We start from the raw sequence: 5,990 nt of genomic DNA, 5'->3' as shown, positions 1-5,990 counted from the left end.
GAAATGATGCATTTGTGGTTAATATAGATTCTATTTTATTTATTAATTTTATCATATTATTTTGTAGATTATCAATAACCATACGATATAAACATTTCATTTTGATGGTTACAAATTATCAGTTACCTAAAACCAAAATTTATTACCAAAAGTATAGCCAAAACAGCGAAAACGACTTGTTTATTATATATAGTAACCAGGTTACATTTGGTTAAGCACGAAAACACGCCTAGTATAATGTATCAATATATCACAAAGTTTAATATTTATTTATAATAATTAATTTGATAAAATTCATATTAAAGATTTTTTTCGAAGGATGAGCTTATAATTATTCATGTGTGGAGTAAGAATCTAATTTATTATTATTTTTCAATTAAAAAAAAAAAACTGAGTAACTCAAGTACACTCAACTACTCAAGTAAATAATAAAAATTATCTACTGTACCTATATACTACTATACACTGCGTCACTGCGTGCGTATGATAAAGTATAAATATATTATTATTAAACATTATAATATTACTTAGGTATTGACTGTTATAAATTCCATAGTTTAGGTACATTATAAAAACGCGCGGACGGTAAATTAACACCGTATGGTGACTGGTGGGATGTTCAGAAGCAGCTGTGAACTTTAGACATTAACTTCAAGAAAAATAACAAAAACAATTAATAATATAATAAGTACCTATGTAAAATACGCACACGTTTTTTACATAAACCGTCATTAGATTATCTACAGATATAGTCGAAACATTACTATATAATCTATCTTCTAGGCATGGCGTACCTGTATCATCTTTCTCGTTTCTGCAACGTCCATCCGTCCGTGTATACAATTTATTAGAAATCTCGTGAACTTTACAAGTCCAAATTTTGTTTGAAATTGCAGTTGCGGTGACGCAGCATCGGTGTCGATATTACACAGCATTGATGTTTAAAAACTTAAACGAAATAATTAAAAATTGAAAGTTAAGCGACCATCAAACTCTTTGATCTCCCCGACTTATGTGGCAGGAAATGCATAGACGGACTTCCGATCCCAGAGACCAAGATCATGTGCAGTAGTTTATTGTTATAAAGTTTATTATGCATTTGATGCTCAATTTGTTGGATACATAAATACAAATAAATTCATATATATTACATACATATAAGTATTCAACAGAAACTTGCAAGACTATACATATTACATACATTATAACCGTGCATAAATATTAAAATATGTACCTAATATAATATAATATACTGTTATTTACTATAATCCACATGTAAACGAGATTTAAACAATCATCTAGGCACTTACGCGACCAGTGAGTTATCACGTGATTAATATGAAATAAAGTTATTAACCGGGATATATGGACTATAACATAATAGTGACAACCCTACGATTAGACCAATAATTAGTGGGTTTGTACGTTTTTAACTGCACTTCTCTAATACGTTGTACAATCGTAGTAAATGTCATTCGCCCAAAAATAAAATTATACCATACCACAGTTTACTCAAAGTGGTTACAATTATGTAATATATTATTATAATACTGCACACACGTCTTGTGAGATTTCGTCCAAAACAACAATTAATGTCGATCGCTGCGCGTATTGCTCTCCAGACGATCATATAATAATGATATGTATAAAGGATCCCGTAAATAATAAATTACACTTAAAGCTGAACCAATGGCAAGTTTGACGTAAACGCACAATATGTTTATAATATATGATATGGCGTGTGTGTAACCACTCTTAGGTACGTTCGTATATTTTATGTATATCCGTGCGGTAATGTATGAAAATTAACGGAGGATATGTGCCACCATACACGCGCGGCGGAGCGTCTTATACGATCGAGTCGGGTTGGTCGTGGGTGGTGAGATCGGTGGGTGCAGCGGAGGAGAAAATCGCGCATCGCCTCGCCAAAGCGATGTTTTCTTCGCGGGAAAACTTTTAATCGTCGACCGCCAACAACAAGTCTCGTAAGTCTCATAAAGTACACGGCCGCCGCCAATGTCGATTAGCGCCGCGAGAAAGATCCGCTGCAGCGGAAGCGGAAGCAGCGTGGCGAGATGCCTCATCGAGACGGCGGCGGCGGCGGCGGTGACGACCGAAAATAATGTCTTTACCACCGCGTGCGGCGGCGGCAGCGGTCGTCGGTCGCGATTATTTTAATGGGAGCCGTTAAGATCGAGAGCCGGGGAGGCTCGCACGCGTTTAACGCCCCTCCCGCCGTGCGACCGCTGCAGAAGGGTTGAACCGGCGGCGGTGGTGGTATATGTGAGCAGGGCGATCGTTTTACTGCTCACGTATATACGATAGATACAATAACAGTTGTACTTGGCTATATACCTACGCATGCGTACATGCAGGCGCACATGACTTATGTATAGGTAGGTAGGTACATGGGTAACCGTCTATACCTATATAATATATCAGGCGAGCACATAATCGACAAACTCTTTGGAATTTCGCTGAAGTCGCGTGAGACGACCGCAGCTGACTGAACGCCGGTCGTTACTGTATTGCGTATATACCTACATATTATTATATACATGCCGAGAAAAGAGCGCCTTACCGCGGGGCGGCGTGTGGCTTCAGCGGGGCGATTAAGGACCGCGGCACGGAGATAATCGTTTTACGGTCGACGCGGTGAAAACTCGACGAGTCTTCGTGTTACGTCGAATACATTATTATACGGATATAGGTGGTATACGTAGTATACACATATATAGTACCCAAATAAATGTGCATTTACGTGTACATAGTTATATGTACCGCACTTTTAGGGTGCAATAATTCTAATGTAATATTATATAATATAATCATAATAAATCGCTGAATTCGAAATAAAAACTAATAATAATTATCTATGTGCGATTTTGTTTCTTATTGCGCGTTTTTTAAAATTAAATATATAGTTTTATTCAACAATTAATGTATATGGAAAGCAATTTTAATTTATAAACTGTAATTGTAATTTTTAATGCTAGCTTTTAATGCCTATATATATAATTTCTGAGTCAACTGCAGAAGTACCTTCAAGTGATCGATAAATTATGTTTATACAATTTACGGCTCGTGAATATAATTTGTGTCACTGTACCCTTGTATATGTCCTCTGTAATACATAACATATATGTTAAAACAACGCATTTAAGGAAAACAATTTTAGATTTAGCTGGCACATTAGGTATAAATTTAGTTGTATATATCGCAACGTCGTCGTTGTTCACTCTTTCTATATTTACAAGTTTAAGACACTATATATACCATCTTTATATACCTACCTACTTTATTATACTTGATACCTATAACGGTTGGTATATGAAGTATTTTAAAACGTCCTATTATGATCGTCGTTACTTCATTTAGAAACCCCTGTACGTATGTCGTATATTATAGCACGGTATGTATATACCGGTATGATAAGTAATTATGATTGCATAAGCCACAACTCTAAAGTAAAAATTGTTCATTTCGATTTCTTCGAGGCTATCCGACACGAGTTGCGATGTAACAATTAACAAACTGAAAATATCTGGTCAAAATATTAAACTCTCACCCAATGCCTGCAGTAGCCTTCATTACGCTTCCAGTAAAACAACATTTTACGCTCTAGTGCTGTATTATTGCTATAAGCACGTTTTAATTCATTTTTAAAAATATTGTACTGCTCTCTATCGTTGTGTTTCCGATTATATAATTCTTTTAAGATGAATACTACGCTTTAAATAACCAAGGTTAAACGATCGAGGAAATAAATGGATTACAGTAATTCTATATGGGAAAACGAAAATGGGTTGGTTGGTCGATCGCACATGCCACCACCATCAACCTCGAGCTGCGTCACAGGAAACATCATTGATGCGAGATTGCGTAACATACACATAACTATTAACTGCTATACGTTTGACTTTCCGGTCAAAACACTTGGTCATTGTAATACACTGTTATGATCGATATGATCGCTACGAAAATTCCAAGAAAAATATTATGTCTCCTACATGGTCGGCGGATTTCACAAAGCTATAAGAAAAATCGTCGAGATAGCGTCGGTGTCAGCGACCGAGTCCTTATCGCTGGCTGAGACCTCCCTATATTGTATATGGTGTCTATAACAATATTATAACATACGTCCTGTTGGAAATAAAAACGCAACGTAGATGCATGGTACCTACCTGGTTATCCGCGGTAGTCGCCGCGCACTTACAATATACCTAGTCCTTAGAGGCGGTTCGGCGACTGACAAATGACGTCGTCCGTATAAACCTGTTCGGCCGGCGGACCCAATCATCGATCAGCAGCTCAGATCGCACATATATTATAACATATTTTAGGTACATATAATATACATATATATATACGAGTGGGTACCTACGTGAATATAGGAACATGCGCGTCCGCACACTAATTAAACGTTTCGTTTCTCGATGATATTTTCGAATTCTTCCATATAGATGACTTGCGCAGGCATGTGTAATATTCTTTACGCGGGGCCGATCCGACTCGTTTGATTTTTCGGTTAAACAAAACAAAAAAAAAAACAGTTCAACCGAACATTAATTATAAACGAGACGCTCGTGTACTCACACTCTCACATATACACACACACACACACACACACACATATATTTATCATACAGAATATGGTGACTAATGGCCAGCGGAGAACCATAAAACGAAATCTCCGGACCTATACATACGCACCGCAACAAAAGGCAATTTGTTTTAGTTATTTTTTTTTTGTCCGGGGGATATCGCGGTATGGGACTGCGACCCACTGAATAACATGCGCGTACTGCACTTGTCTAGAACTACTGCCTACTCTATTATATTATAGACCTGCCCATCACATCATCATAGTTTAATATACGAAAACAAAAAAAAGCGTACATATTATAAGAGCGGAGGAATCCCGCTGCACCGTATAGTCTGACGAACGAGGACTCCCGAGGCGGTCTCTATCTGCTTCTTCACTAGCATCGCAGCAACGGCAGCAGCATCATCGTCGGAAACGAATAAGTCCCTCGTGATTGATATATGACGTGACGGCGGACGGAGAGACTTCGCCGGCAACTATATATCGTTATAATATACACCATAAGATTACGTATATAGTACCTACGGCTCTTTATTATTATTTCTCGCAGCGAGAGAGTTTTATATTCGTGTCGATCTCCTATGTTATAATACAATAATATATTTATATATTATGTGTGCCATGTGCGCCGCTATAATATAGTGTCGTTTCTCATAATATTATGTTGTTGGGGCGGAAATTCGGGATGATAGATGCGCCATCAGTGCGCAATATTACATATTATTATTATTATTATTATTCATTAAGTTATTATGTAATGCTATCGATATCCCATAGATAGCGGACTAGGTATTTCGACCAAACCGCGAAATTATTGACTTCACGCGTGACATTTGAACCTGCAGCAAAGACGGATCCGGCAGTGGAATGAGGTGCCACGATCGCCAACGATAATATTGAATACCTAACTCATGAATTTTTTTTTTATTCGAATCGCACGCATCATATAATGAGTCATCGCATGATTAATATTATTTAACGATGTCTAGAATTTGAATTTTTATCTTCACTCCGAATCGGTGGATCCGTTCGTGAGATCCGACTACTCACCCAATGACCAGAGGTATACAGCTGTATATGTTAAATTATATAGTACTATAATACACGTTACACGTGCTATTATATAATGTGTATTCAAAATTCACAATTTACTATGATATAATATAGAATACGACTCATAATAGTCTTAAACGGACCGAAGTATTCACCGCCATTGTAATATTATCTTCTTCTTCTTCTTCAGCTTAGCGGTCCATTCAGACCATCGCTGCCATCAAAATCTCTCTCCACCTCTCTTTCTGATATGCTGTTTCAAAAGTTGCGTCCTGATCTATCATTTCTATATCTTTGGCAACTACGTCAATCCATCGGGTTTTGGGTCGTC

This window comes from Acyrthosiphon pisum, chromosome A1 (genome assembly GCF_005508785.2).
Source record: "Acyrthosiphon pisum isolate AL4f chromosome A1, pea_aphid_22Mar2018_4r6ur, whole genome shotgun sequence".
NCBI lineage: Eukaryota > Metazoa > Arthropoda > Insecta > Hemiptera > Aphididae > Acyrthosiphon > Acyrthosiphon pisum.
Note: the sequence above shows the minus strand (reverse complement) of the source record.